This window comes from Pinus tabuliformis, chromosome 5_1 (assembly GCF_031772625.1).
Source record: "Pinus tabuliformis cultivar Carrire ecotype Pingquan chromosome 5_1, CPIR1, whole genome shotgun sequence".
NCBI classification, from domain to species: domain Eukaryota; kingdom Viridiplantae; phylum Streptophyta; class Pinopsida; order Pinales; family Pinaceae; genus Pinus; species Pinus tabuliformis.
Genome location: NC_142305.1, coordinates 668,151,804 through 668,167,757, shown reverse-complemented (window position 1 = coordinate 668,167,757; position 15,954 = coordinate 668,151,804).

Sequence of the window (15,954 nt, the reverse complement as noted above, 5' to 3'; positions counted from 1 at the left end):
CCAATATCGCAGATCGCAGATCGTTGATATCGCAGATCGCAGATTTTCATTCAGTTACTTATACTGTTTCAAGCGACGTTGCGATATGCGACGTCGCATATCGGCGATCAGCGATTCCTTAAGATTTTCTTTTTTAAGAGCGCTTTGAATGTATGCGACGCGATGAACTTCGCGTCGCTTCTTCGTAGCTTTTTTTTTTTTTGCACTTAGGAAACGCTTCACTCTCTCTTTGCGATGCGATCAAGCCTTAGGGAGTCTAAAACACAAAAACTTTAACAAAAATATTTTTTGGATTTTTTATTCAGGGTCCCCCCTTTGCTTGGTGTTATTGCTAATATCAAACAAAAAGGGGGGTTGTTGGTGACCACAACAATGGCGATTCACTGTGAAGAACCAGTTATCTCTGCTTTTCTATTGCATTTTCACTTCCAAAACAGAAAAATTTTCGTATGTCTAAATTTTGTTATGGACAGATAGAGTATATTACCCCTTATCCTGTCAATGATATTTCGTCACAACCTTTTTATTCTGATTGTCTGCTTCCTCTGGGTTAGTTCTTGCATTCATACCAGACATTACTCAGTCCTTTCTAAAGATAAAATAAGGTCTTCTCTGCGTACTAGCTTTCTAAAATATGCTCATTTGTCGTAGGTAGAGCCTCTGCTGCCCGCAAGCGTCCATAGCCTCGACAGGGTTACCATGTTATCCAGCAATGATCCTTTTTCCTGCTTGAGGTTATTTACAACATTTCAGAGAAAAATCCTTTTGACACTTTTTCTTTTTTTTATTCTCTAAAGAACAATGTCTTGGTTTGGTGGCCAAATTATGACACAGTCATTCACTTGATTTACACTTCTGCTGAACAAGCTGGCTCGTGATGAGACCCCTTGTCTTTTGATTGCAACAATCTTGAGTCGTTGCCCTGTTTTGATAGACAGTATTGGCAAAGTCAGCAAGTTATAATATCTGTGATCATGATAAGCCGGCTCGTGATGAGACCTCTTATTCTTTGAGATATAGTGTTTTCTCGGATTGTTTCTCTGGATGCTGCGATTTCCCTCAGCAGGGAGGAAGTCATTGTTTTTCCTTAAGAAAGCTCTGGACGACAATAATAGAGTTTGAAAACAACAGTTTTACAGAGAATATTTATTTTATTATTGATGATACCTTTCATTGTGTTGGCATAAAACAATATTTTACCAAAAGTTGCTTTCATCCAAGATTTTCGAAGTTGAAACTAACATCATATTTAGGTTAAAGTTAACTTTATGTTTCAATAATAAGAGTCAGATTTTTCAAAAAGTTTTGCTATTTATACAAGTGAAAATAAAATCTGATAGAGAAATGGTGTGCTCTTTCATGAATACTATTTATGATCATTCACAACCAGTCTTATTTATAAGAAAAGAAAAACAAAAATAAAACTAAAACTATCCTACAAAAAATAGAAGAATGATCTTCTATGGAAAATACATTTTGAGAATTTGTCCATTCACAGGCAGAGAATCGCTCCTGCCTGTTAAATCCTGCAACACAAAAGTCGATGGGCCTATGACCTCTACAATCTGAAAAGGACCAAGCCACAGCTTCTGGAATTTCGTATGTTTGCCCTTTTCTTCATGAGCCTTATCCCATTTTAAAACTAAATCTCCCATCTGAAAAAAAAAATTTGGTCATTATGTTTGAGTCAAAAGAGGATTTTATTAGCGCTTGGTGGTGAGCATGGGTTTTCTTAGCTTGTTCTCGTCGTTCTTCTAGTTTGTTTATTTCCATTTGTCTTAATTGTAAGGAGGAAGTAGGTACTTCATCGATGTATTGAACTAAGGACAAAGAGGGGATGACTAAGTGAGTAGGAAGAACCGCTTCTCTCCCATAAACTAAATTAAAGGGAGAAGTGCCGATAGAAGCTTTCTTTGTAATTCTATCTGCCCATAAGGCATTTACTAGCGCTTTGTGCCAATTCTTTTGGTTTTGGTCGGCTGTCTTTTTAATAATCCTGATTAGGTTCTTGTTTGTTGATTCGGCCAACCCGTTACCTTGCGGATAGTAGTTGGCAGAATACTTCAGTTTGAACCCTCTTTTGAGCGCAAACTCAGTCATTGCATTTCCAGAAAAATATGATGCATTATCAAACATTAAGGCCGTTGGCAATCCAAACCTAGTGATGATAAACTGATCTATGAATTCAATAATGTTTTCAGAATTAGATGTCTTGAGAGGAACTGCTTCTACCCATTTGGTAAAATAGTCAGTTGCCGTGAGGATATACCTATGTTGTTTAGAAGAGTGAGGAACGATCTCACCTATTATGTCCAGGCCCCATTGACTGAACGGTTGCTCAATGTTAACCGGTTGCAGTGGCATGGATGACTTCTTTTGTTTCCCTGCAACAATCTGGCAGACTTGGCATTTCCTTACGTAATTGTATGAGTCTTTGAACAGCGTGGGCCAGTAATATCCTGCACGCAAGATTTTATGTGCGGTGGCTTCTCCAGCATAGTGTCCACCTGTTGGTCCATCGTGAAGTTCCTGCAAAACCTTTTCGGCTTCAGTTTTCTCAAGACATCTAAGAAGCACAGAATCGTAATTTCTTTTAAACAGAACATCATTTATGAGCTGGTATTGTTTAGCTTTCAATCTCAGGGCTCTCTTCTTGGTGTGATCCAGGTGAAATGGAGCATACCCGTTCTTAAGAAAATAAATGGTGTCAGCATATAATGATTCTGCGTCGTTTAGGCTTACCTCACACGTGTGTACCTCTTCAGACGAGTTCTCAGGAATTTGCGATGCTCCAACTAACATCTTGTAGAAGCCTTGACCTCTCACGATGTGTGCTGGCTTGATCTCAAGATCGTATTCTTGTAAGGCGGTGATCCAATTCGCTCTCTTTTCGCCCACATCCTTCTGTATCAGGAGGTTTCTTACCGCTGGGAACGGTACTATGACTTTGGTATGGGCTTTTAGCAAGAAAGGTCTGAAATATTTGATTTCTTTGAAAACAGCATATGCCTGTTTCTCCACGTCTGAATAATTGAGTTCAGCACCTTGTAAGTTCGAGCTAAAAAATGCGATTGGAGCTTCTGCCTTTTCTTGATTCCCTTGAGTTAAAATCGCAGCATAAGATTTCTCTGAGGCAAACGTGTATAAGATAAAAGGTTCTGAAAAATTTGGGGTTGCTAAAGATGGAGCGTTGATGATGGCTTGTTTGATCAAGTTGAATGCTTCATGCTCGTCTAGACCCCATTTAAAGTTTGAATTCTTTTTATCATTTTTTGTAAAGGAGAAATAATACGTGAAAAATCCGGGACAAACCTTTTTACAAAATTGATCTGTCCCAGGAAAGATTGCATGGTCTTTTTGTTATGGGGCATGGATATCTCGGAAATTTCTTTGATTCTGTCAGGTTCAATGTGAATACCAGATTTTGACACTATGAATCCTAGCAATTTCCCTTCACTTAATGCGAAAAAAGATTTCTTCGGGTTAAGTGAGATCCCATACCTTAAACATCTTTGAAAGATTTGTTTCAAATCTTTGAGGTGGTCACTTCGGTTCTTGGAGTACACTGTTATCGTCCAAGTAAATCACTACCGATTTATTGACTAAACCTTTAAATGCAATGTCCATGGCTCTTTGAAACGTGGCGCCGGCATTGATCAGACCAAATGGCATCTTCCGATACGCGTAGGTACCCCATTTGGTTTGGAAGGTGGTTTTTAACTGATCATCGGGATGTACCAGCACTTGATTGTATCCTGAAAATCCATCCAGAAAATACATTAACTCTGAGCCTACTACTGCCTGTAATATTTGCTCCATAGGTGGGAGGGGAAAATTGTCTTTCTGGCAGGCTTTGTTGAGATTCCGGAAGTCGATACAGATCCTAATATCTCCGTTTTTCTTTCTAACGGGTACCATATTGGATACCCATTTGGAATGTCTGACCGGGAAAATTATTCTAGCTCTCAACAACTTGTTCAGCTCAGTCTTTATCTGAATTTCCAAGTTGGGGTGGATTTTCCTGAGCTTTTGTTGGACAGGTTTTTCATTGTCAATCATAGGGATAGTGTGTTGAATGATAGAAGTGTTGTAAGTCTTCAGCTCATCGTAATTCCAGGTGAAAACGTTTTTGTACTGTCTCAGAAGACGGATATATGCTGATTTTTCTTCAGGGGCTAGGCCCTGGCCTAGATTAACGTTTTGTGGCTTCTCATCGGTTCCTAGGTTCACCGATTCATAGTTCAGAGTTGAACTGTAGAGTTTGGCATTAGCTGACCTTTTGAACCGACTTTTCAAATCATATAGGTCTTCTAACTTGACCACTGATTTGGGTATAGCATTATCAGTGCTACTTTGTTGTATTTGGTGATCATGACAGTCTTCGTCGATTATCTGGTTTGAGTAGGATTCTTCAGAGGTGAGGAAACTTACGATGTCCGGATCGTCGTTGAATACTCTCCAGTTGGTGATGTTGTTAGGGACGGACGGTCTAAAGATTAATTCTATCGAGAATCTATCTGGACTGAAATCTTCAGAGGGAATAAGTCTAGAGGCTACGTTAGCTAACAGGTCTGCGCTTGCATTTTGGAGTCTCGGGATTGACGAAATATTGAATGCTATGAAATGTGCAGTCAGATCTTGTACTAAAGATTGATAGTGCTTCAAATGACTTGACAGGCAGTGTATGGTGTTATGTACCTGTTTGACGACAATCTCAGAATCTCCAAAGACTTGAAGATACTTAATGTTCAATCCGATTGCTTTGTATAGGACTTGCACCAAGGCCTCGTATTCCGCTGTATTGTTTGTACAATCGAACTCAAGTCTGCATGTAAGCATGGTCTTATTTCCGTCTGGGCTAATCAGAACGCATCCTGCTCCTGCTCCCTCGTTGGACTTAGAGCCATCAAAATATAATTTCCAAAATAAAGATGTATTTACAGGGTTATCTAAAAAACTAACACATTTTGAATCATCAGTTTGGGAAAAGTTTTCTACTTGGGACAAAACTGAATTTTCCAAATAAGGTGATATATGAGCATTGAAATTTCCGAGGAAAGAATCTACCGAGTAGTTGCCTATGATGCTGCTGTTGTATGCTATTGCTTCATTCTCTCCTTCCAATTCCGTCACTATGTATTTTTGGTGCAACTCTCGTTCAACCTTTATTTGATTTGGTTTACCATTGTAGGGTAACCACATGTGCGACCAGTCGGTTGAAAAGTATCCGTGGAGTTTTTTGGACCAGTCCCTGCTAAGAATCAAACCATAGAATTCAGGGATATCAGCTACTAGAATGTCGATAACCTGACATACCTTAGGGTTAGACGACAGTCTTATGGTCACTTGATTAAGTTCACCTATCACTTCGACTTGCGATCGATCAAGTTGAACTATGCGCACTGCGGATTTTTTCGGTTGAAAATTCAATTTGGCACATATTGACCTGGGTAAAATATTGGTTGAAGCACCAGAATCAACCAAGCAATTGTGCACGTTTTTATTGAAAATTTCATAAGTGAGGAGTATGAGATCTAGATCTTCCTCCAATTAAGGCGATGTCGTTTGGATCAATCTTATTGATCGTGTTGATTGGAGGTCTTCCCACATTGTGGGAAGCTACAGCCGTAGGTAAAGGTGTAGTAGGCACGGCATGTAATTCTTTCATCATTATTTTCTGTTGATGTTTCAATTTGCTCAACTCGTAAAGGGTGATATTAGCCCTAGTCTTTTTCATGTCATCGATGATGTTATACTCCATTTCATCTGACACTATCAGTGTTCTTGATGGAGGCGATTGGTCTGATTGGACTGGGCTAAATTGGGTCACTCTGGCGATTGTTTTCTTTGTTGCGACCTTATCTTTTGCTGCAGGGCTTGCGCCCTTCTGTTTAGGGGTAGTTTGGGGAGGATCAAGTTGATTTTTGCTTTGTGTGCTAACCAGAAATGCTTCTTGATCCTCTTCTTGTGGGAGGATTAAATCCCACATTCCTTGTAGTTCCACCACTTCTTCATCGTCGGTTTGTGCTTCGATGGTATTCTCTTCTTCTTCTTCTTCAGATTCAACATTTGAGACAGCGTTGGGTGGCTTCGTCTCCATGGGAGGGTTTCTTTTAAAAGTCCTGAAAGGCTTTTTTGAAGACGTTTCTGCTACTTGTTTTCTTATATCAATCATCTCATTGGACATGGCCTTTAATACTTTTTGTAATCCTTCCATATCGAAAGGATCTTTCGTTTGTTTCTTCTTGGTGTCTTCTTTGAAAGAGATTTTCTTAGATTTACGTTCTTCAATTGCAGATCTCTTTTCAAGGGCTACTACGCGTTTTTCAACTGCTAACGCCTCTGTTAAGTTTTCAACTAAGGTTGTCTTGCTTGCCCTATCTACGAAGATGGCCAAGTTTGATGGTAAGGCCGTAATATACCATTCACATCTTACTTCCTCGCTAGGTTGAGAAGCAGCGGGGATTTTGTTGAGGATCTTATTGAACCGTAAATTGAAATCTTTAATGGGTTCTCTAGCCTCAGCTTTAAGATTGGATAAGTCGTTGATCAATGTCGTTGTTGATCTATCATCACCGAACTTGGTTAGAAATTGACTTTGAAAAATGTCCCAGCTCGTGATAGATCCGGAAGGTAACGAAAAGTACCATGACCTGGCTGTTCCTTGCATTGTATAGGGAAAAAGCCGGACAACAGCATCTTCGTTGGTAACTCCGTTGAGATTAACAGAAAGCATGAAATTATTGATATGTTCTTCAGCTAGCATGCCTATTTCTGGATTGAATTTAGGTAGCCATTTCTCAGGATGGGCCGGTATTGGACTCAGGGGTGGAGGCATTAAAACTGCCCCAGGGTTGTTCCATGGAGACTGGGCCATCGTTGAGCTGCTAGTTAATAGAAGTGCAGAAGATGATCTCTGATGCTGAGAAGATGGAGATATTATGATCTTCGATGATCGCGGAGGAAGGGTTGCGGAAGATGGATGAGTGATCTGGGGTGAAGATGTGGGTGGCTGACTTCGCGGTGAGGGAGTTGAAATGGACGAGGTAGATGAAAGAGTCTCTCTGTCAGACTCTGGAAGTGCTTTCCTTGCTCTTTTCCTAGTGGGGAGAGGGATTTCAGTTGGCTGGATGCCAAACTTTTCACTCTTCAATCTGGTCAGGGGATGAGCAGGATTGTACTGCGAAGTCACGCTGCCTTTAGATTTATCAGACCTCTGAGTAAAAATAGAGAATCCCTGGAGTTTACGAATCAAAGTTTAAAGTTCAGGGGGATCAATGATAAGTTGGTCTGATATATTAGGGTGTGTAGCAGCGGTGGATGCCTGAGCGACTTCTAGCTCCGAGTTTAATCGTACCAGAGAAGTCAGGGGAGTTGGTGAGGGTGATTTGCTCTCAGAATGGTATTTAGATTTTGATTTATGCGCCATTCATAGCTCGTGCCTTCCTTCTAGTGCCAAATATGTTGAGGGCCCCGAAATCGGGTCAAAAACAAGGGGGATACCCACCCGGTCCGGAACCTGGTTGGTGGCTCCTTGCCCGTTTGGAGTAGCGGGTCCGACTGGGGGTAATGGGACCAGTTTCCCAATGTGAGGGGTGTGTGTGTGTGTAGAGTTTGATGGTATTGATCTAGGGGTATTTTAAGCTAATTTAATTCTAACTTCTAAACTAACTCTATGCTATTGTAATCTAATGAAAAACAATACATCTAATCTACGCTAACCCGGGGTATTTTTCTTCTATTATGCGATCTAAAAAGATTTCGAACAATAGCTGGTAATAAAGATCATTCAGCTATCATAAGAATAGAAATCAATTAAGATAAACCATTCTGCATAAAAAGTTAGGTAAAACAGTTGTGAACAGCATATCGCATAATTAGTTATTCATATGTCAAGCACAAATAAATGACTCCACCGTACAGAAGTGCCAAATGGTAATACACACATTCATACATTAACATATAAAGAACTCAGATGCATATCACTTTAGGAATATAAGCAGAAATTAATCAAGAGATAAAAGTACCATTTATGACTGATTTCACTAATAAACTTCAAGCAATAACGATTTATTTCTACTTGTTCTAATATCTGCTAAGAGTACAGAAGTGCAACATCAGTAACAGACATTAAAATGCAAACATAAATAAATCTCGATCCATCCATTCATCAAAAACCCCCTCCGAGGGTGCAAAAGTGCATGTTCTGAGGACAATTTTTTTGACAGATTTCCGGACCCTTCTCCAAATGCCATGAGAAGGGTTAAATACTACTAACTAATTAATCTTAATTACACAAATTTAGGGAACGGCTTCAAATGACCGCCCTTTTACTAAAAGCAAATTTATTTCTAAAAATCAAATCTAATTTCTAACCATTTCTGTATCTGCTCCTTAGTGCTGTAAGCAATGCAACGTTTGCCTGGGAAGAGTCGGCTGGCTATCTTCTTCTTTCGTTTGAGTGATAAAAGTGGAAACAACAAGAGCTGGCACCTCTTTCTGACAGACTAGAAGATATTTTCGAAAACCTTTCTCTAGCTGGGTGTATTCGCTATGCATATACTTAGTACAACCCAGGTTCCTTTCGAACTGATTTTGCTGTTGCTATTTCAGTTTTCGGTCGTGCGAATGACTCAATGAGTTAGGAGTCGCGTTGTCTGGACAATCCCCTGTATCGAGAATTGCTTCCGTTCTTTGTTCCAGGCTTTTCTGGAGCGTCCTCCTTCTTTTGCGTTTCTCTTTTTGCTTTACCCAGTCTGAGCTTCAAGATCTTTTGCAAACACGCTGCTTTTGTGTGCCTTTGACTCTGAGTCTTAGATAGTCTATTTTCATCAGCGCCTGTTAGGTGATACTCTGGAATCCGCGGTCCTGCTGCATGCGGCATCCATTTGCGGAGGCATCTTCTCTCTGTTACCCCATTGGCGCTTTCCTCTTTTCCTTAGATGTTTCCTGCATATAGATTTATATAAGTTACATGTCTTGCAATTTACGCAAAGAAGAAGAGAAATGATGAAAAGATTGACATGAAAGCATTAAGTTCTAATGAATGCGTAATTCTGACACTCATCATGATTTGACTCTTCGAAAAACGTGATACAATCATTCTTGGATACTCAAGCATGCGATCATTAATTTCCCTTAAGGTGCGCGCTCAATTTTGGGTTTACCGTTTATGTCGGAGAATTCTTGCGATGAGTCCTTTCTGCGATTGGAATCGTAGTATTGAGGACCGCGACGTCATTAAGTGTTATCGCAAATTGCCAATATCGCAGATCGCAGATCGTTGATATCGCAGATCGCAGATTTTCATTTAGTTACTTATACTGTTTCAAGCGACGTTGCGATATGCGACGTCGCATATCGGCGATCGGCGATTCCTTAAGATTTTCTTTTTCAAGAGCGCTTTGAATGTATGCGATGCGATGAACTTCGCGTCGCTTCTTCGTAGCTTGTTTTTTTTTTGCGCTTAGGAAACGCTTCACTCTCTCTTTGCGATGCGATCAAGCCTTAGGGAGTCTAAAACACAAAAAATTTAACAAAAATATTTTTTGGATTTTTTATTCAGGGTCCCCCCTTTGCTTGGTGTTATTGCTAATATCAAACAAAAAGGGGGGGTTGTTGGTGACCACAACATGTACTAGTGCTGGTAGTTGCACTGGTAGAACAATGAACGGAGGGGGTCCAATTCAACTGGGTCGAGTTCCTCTGTGAGGAGTTCCTAACTAACTGCAAGGAAACCCAGGAGCAGGGCAAGATCTTCCACTACGTGTGGTTGCTCTTACCTATTTTACTGGTCACAAGGGAACTACCTGAGGATAGTCAATTCCCTAGTATTGAACAAGACTTACCAAAGGCTTCCAAGTACGCATCGCTCTGGGCTACTAAGAACGCCACACAGATCCGCGAGACCAAGATCTTTTGGGTGCTCATGGAGGTGAGAATCCATATGTGGATCAAAAAACGGTTGTGCCTATGCCCCACAGTTTACAACAGTCTCCGGAGCTTTGTAGACTTCAAGGCGGACATACATAATGTGTATATCAAGGCGCATAAGGATCTGACGCAGCAATGGACCAAGATCCCCTTCATCGCCATTGATGATGCAATCTTCTTAGTGCTAGGATCGTGGCCTTCAGAGTGGCGCGCCCTGGATCTGGCGGAGATGGATAGAACAGTAGCACAACATTAGAAGGATGCAACCAAGTTGCATATGACATAGTTGGCCCAGCAAAAGCGCAACAAATAAGTGACCGTGGAGGTAAGGGCTACCCACGAGGCAGCGAAGGCAGCCGCAGAACAGGAAAAGGCTGCCAAAAAAGAAACAGTAGCGTAGGCACTAGGGGCCACCACGACGCAGGAGGAAGGAGGCCAAAACTTGTCTATAGGACAGGGAGCAGAGGACACAGTAGAAGGCGCGGACCCGAGCACAATGTCCACCCAGTTGAAGTGGTCACACGTCACGGAGAGATCGAATCCACGAAAAAAGGTCAAGGCATCCAAACTAGACATCGAACCGATTACACTAACAGAAGGCGACCTCTATGACACTGGCATGGTTCGTGAGTTCACCAAGGAAGAGATCCAGTAAGCCATGACAGAGCAACAGATTGTGTTGGGGTCCCTAAGGGCACGACTGCAGGACCTTCAGGTGCAACCCCCACAGGAAGGAACAGTAGCCACCTACGACACCGCAGGTACATCAACAGCGGAGCAGCTACTACGTGCAAAGATGGCCACCACTATGGTGCTACCGGAAGGAGCGCTAATAGCAGAGAACAAGGATGACAGAGCCAAGGTAAGCAGGATCAAGGGAATGGGCCTTAATTTGGCTGCCCTTCCACGAGACACATTGTATCAACTACAAGATGGAATCACAGTAGAACTTCGTGCTAGGGAGGGTCGCGCGATCCAAGTATTGAGTGAGCAGAAGATCAACATTGAACAGCTCAGCCTGCAGCGTGACGAACTAGTGTCACAGAATCAGTAGATCATGCAAACAGTTGATGAAGCATGCCGACGCATTCCAGAATTTTCCATTGCCGTAGACCTACCCATAGAGATGCAGATCCACTGTCTGGCAAGTGGAGTACGAACCGCGCGTAAGGAAACAACATAGGTACAGCTGGAGCTGAACCTCCAAATTACTGAGCTACAGCTGAAGACACAGCCTTCCACTCCTACAAAATTCAAAGAACAGTGTGTTAGCATGATTCAAACAGGACTGGAAGAAATTGGACGAGAAGTGCAAGACTGTATCGGTATGTTGGACCAAGATTTTTACATCCTCACATCCTTGCGGGAGGACCCCAACATACAGTGCTTAGAAACAGAGGCGCACGAACTACAAGAGTTGTATGACAGTGTAAGGGGAATTGTGCAGACAGTCATCCTCACCCAACCGTTGGCAAAGATGCAACAAGAGAGGGCACTGAAAGAGCAGGTGGATGCTACAAAACAGAAAGAGGCACTTCTCAAAGTGCTCCTCTAGCCTTGGATTAATGAGGCCTTCACCATTACAACCAATATTAAGGGCAAGCTCGCACAGATGCAGGGACTATATGCACTAAGGCAAATAGCAGATCCTCATAAAGAAGCATTGGAAGAGCCCATGCAATAGGTCAAACACATCATAGAATAGTGCGTCGCAGACCTCCGAGCAGTACAGGACCAATTGGAGGGGCTCCGTGCCAAGATCACTCCACCAGTAGAGTTACTCGGGATGAGTCACGATGATTGTGTTGGGGTCTTGTTGGGAATGGAATACCCCCACAGCATGTTTTGGGGCTCAAAGCCCAATTTTTGGTCAAAGGTTTTGTAAGACTCTGTGAATTGCAAGTGTAGAGCGCGAAGTATAGGATGAGTCATAGGGTTGTCCGCCCTAAAATATTGTAATGTAATGTAAAGTCATGTCGGCCTACCCATGGTCCGCCAACCATGGGAGTGTATAAATAGAGTGAGGCTCTAAGGGTAAAAGGGTATCGGAAGAAGAGATAAGAGATGAATGGTTCAAGCCTAGAAGAAGAGTCTAAGTGTATTGGGTCATAGTGGTAGGGAGAGGCTCTGCAACTGAGTGCGTAGAGGCCTAGTAGAGTCCACAGCTGAGTGCGCAGACCCCTGCAGCTGAGTGCGCAGGGTAGTGTCGAGTCTGTAATCAGGATTGAAGATTAATAAAGAGAAGTTGATTCTTATTTCTGTGTATTTGTGGTGCATTGTCTTCTTTACATCTATATTGGTTTGTTTATTACGCACACTGTTATGATTGCCGAATATGTTGTAACAATCATTAATCTTACATCCACAAGTTAAGTAATCGGGTAATAACAGATTAAATAACAAAGAACTTGGGTATTATACAGGTTGCACCCCAAGTAGGGTTGCACGGAAGCAGCGTCACAGATTGTGAAGTAATAACAAGTGCGCGTAGCGACGTGTGCGCAAGGTCAGACCGCGTATCTCCAAAAGCTCATCAGACATTCCCAGGGTGCAGAAACCTTGTTCTAGCACCCTCCCATACTACTTCAAGTGAGACCTTTGAACCTTGGTCAAGCCCATACAAGCCAACATGTGGTCTTATCCTGATCTTTTGGGCAAATTTTGATTTGGTTGTACCCACTGAATCCATCTAGGAAAGAGAAAAACTTCTTCCCTACCAGGCCATTTAGCACTTGGTCAATGAATGGTAGGGGAAAATGATCCTTCTTTGTGCCTTTGTTCAACTCCCTATAATCGACACAAATCCTCCACTTACCACTTTTCTTGGGAACACACACTAAAGGAGAGACCCACTCACTGTCAGAGATAGGGTAAATGAATCCTGCATCTAGCAGTTTTTTCAGTTCTTCTTTGACTATATTTTTAAGGTCTTGATTCATCCTCCTTTGTGGTTGTCAGACCATCTTGCAACCTTCTTTGATGTATATGTGGTGAGTACACAGTGAGGGGTGTACTCCCTTCATTTCCTTGTAACTCCAAGTGAAGGCTTCTAGGTTTTATCTCAACATGTTGCATAGCTTTTCCTCTTCAAGAGCAGAAAGAGATGGATTAATTTTCAAAGTTTTCTCTAGGCCAAATTCTATGGTTTTGACATAGAGTGGGTTGGAATTGGCCAAGCATAAGTCAATTGGATGATTGTTCTAGATTTCCGTTACTTCTTCTTCTAATGGTAATGAACTAGGAGTTGGACTTTGGAGCAGGTGCTCACTTAAGTCATCCTCATCTTACTGTCCTCCTCCTATGGTTTCTTCTAAAGCATAAAGTTGGGTTGAATAAACCTCATCTTCTTCCTCCTCCTCCAACCATAAAGGTAAATCATGCTCTAGAGAATGTTGTGCAGGAGGGTATAGGACTAATTGTTTGGACATATGCCCATTCTTGATGGTCATATTCCTAGCTCTACAACTAATGTAAGCATTGCTGTGGCAAACCATGGCCTCCCAAGGATGAGAGGGTAACCCATAAGCTTAGCCTTAGGCTGGAGAACTAGAAAATCTGCAGGGTACTCCCAGGAGTTAATGGAGACTATCACATCCTCCACAATTCCCTCAGGGGTGACTGTGGAATGGATTGCAAGTTGCAGAACTGTTGTGGTCTTCCTCAATGACCCTTGGAGGTTGATCTTGAGCATGGTGTCCTTGGTCATCACATTAATGGCAGCCCCAAGATCAATCAGAGTGTGTGGGACATTGGTGCCATTGATGTGCACATCTACTACAGGGCTTCTAGTGTCCAAATATTTCAGACATATTACCTACCCCAGCATTAAGTCAGATAGCTGCCCAATGATATTAATGGTAGGGGCATCCCTTTTTCTTCTTCCTGGATGCTTGAAGCATTTCTCTTTAATCAACTTATTGTAAATGGGAACATATTTTATTACCTAGAGAAGGGAGATCTTTACACATAGATTTTTCAATTCTCCAAGAAGTTCAGCTTCTTTTGGGGTAGGTTGCAATGGTTGGGCTAATCTCTCATGAAAGGGTGGATTTACTTTAAGGTTGCTTTCCTCTCTTTCCTCCTCAACCTCCCTATGTGGAGAGGGAGGTTGGTTATCCCAAAGAATTCACCCAGATCATAGGTTGATCTCCTGTATTTCTACAACATAAGTTGGGTATGATGTCTCTCCACTGTATAGTTATTGAGCTTGCCTATTGTTTGGGTTCAGATTTGGCTGGGCAGGCATCTAGGGTTTCCTGGGTGGAGTAGAGTGTAGGGGTTGTGGTTGGTGATGAGCCCCAAATTTGGTAACATTTTGGGCTCATTTGGACTAACTACCTTTGCTCAATCCTTCATTTTTCATAACTTATGCATCATTTTTTAGTATGTTATGTCATTTGTACGAATAAGGGCAGTCACTATTCCTAGGTGGCTAACACGTGCTCATTTCAGGTTTTTTGACACATGATTGGAACAAAACCGAGCAGATAAGGACCAGGAGACAGCCAAGATGGGGTTGAGGATTCATAGGAGGGTTGTCCAGCATTAAATGGCCTTCCTCGGGATCTTCACCCCCAACTCCGAGCTCTAACATCCACCACAACCGGATTTAGAAGGAGCCAAACGGATTTTGAGGAAGCAGCAGTTCACTCCTAGTTTGGTCAGCCAAGTCCCACTGATTTAGGAGGCCAGCTTGGGACCTCGTGATGTATAAATGATAAGGCTTTAGCCTTCTAAAAGGACTTTTGAAACATTTTTTCACATTCTGCACTACGAGCTGCTAGCTTGGTTTTGCTCTTTTGTAGCCATTATTGGCATGCTCTTTGACTTATGATTATTATTTTTTAATGGAAAGCAGTCAGATTTGATCTCAGTTCTAAGCTTTTAAAGGAGCCATAGCTCTCGGGGTTGGGCCCAACCTGAGAGCCTAAGGCCTCCTTCTTCTGTATTGTTATCTTTTCTTTCAGCATTATGGTTTTCTTTACATGCATTTGAAACGTAGTTTGTTGAGTTAGATTTCTTGGTGTGGTTAAGTAGGTCATTGTTAGAAGATAGAGTTGCTTCAGCTGTTTAGAATAGAGTGAAGAGATTGGAGTTGATAAAAGTTCCAGAAAAGGGTTGCCTGCACACTCATTTTCACCTCTTTCTAGGGGCTGGAATTGCAGACAGTGCTACCCACCAAAAACATTGGTTTACGTACTCATGCAATCTTTGGTGCAATATTTTCGTTTGTAGAAGTTGTCCATGCGCTCAGACCTCTTGGAATGATTCTTTGCTTCAGTACCAATACATGGTTTTCTTTAGAAGTAACGTGCTGATCATTGGTTCCATTAAAAAGTTAGGACAGATTAGGAATGTTTTGATTATGTGCAGGACGTGGATGATTTGATTCAGTTTACACTGTGCAGTGCTACTCCCTCACCCTCTCATCCTTCTAAGCCTTGCCCAGGCCAACTGCTCATCTCCCAATTAGACCCCTTGTCTCTCAGCTACTCTACTGCCCACGTTATCCTCCCTTTTCGGCCTTCCATTCCCTCTACCCTCCTTCAGACAAACTAGCTTAGCACACCCCCTCATCATCTCATCTCTCTGTCACTAAGTCATTACAAACCCCTCTCCTACCTCCCTATCCACCCATGCAGCCTCTTCCACTCACCCATCACCCAAAATCCGATTGTAGAACATCCTGTAGGAATTACTGAACATCCTGTAGAAATTCTGAAACATCCTGTAGAACCCCTGCAGACTTCCTGTAGAAGCTCATAAACACGGTTTCTTGGGAGCCAAACTTTGTGAGACTCTCTGGAAGGGTGTTAGGGACCCCTTAGACCCTCTCTGAACCTTCCCAACCTTTTTCAAGCCTTTCTCCTCCTTGATCCACCTCTGCACAGTAAAAAGCTAGTTAAAAGCACATGCATGATAATTCTAATAATTGAAACAAAAATACAAAAGATGTTTTCTTCAGATAGAGGTAGTCTAGACACATGCATTTTACCTTCATAGAAGTAATGGCATCTCCTT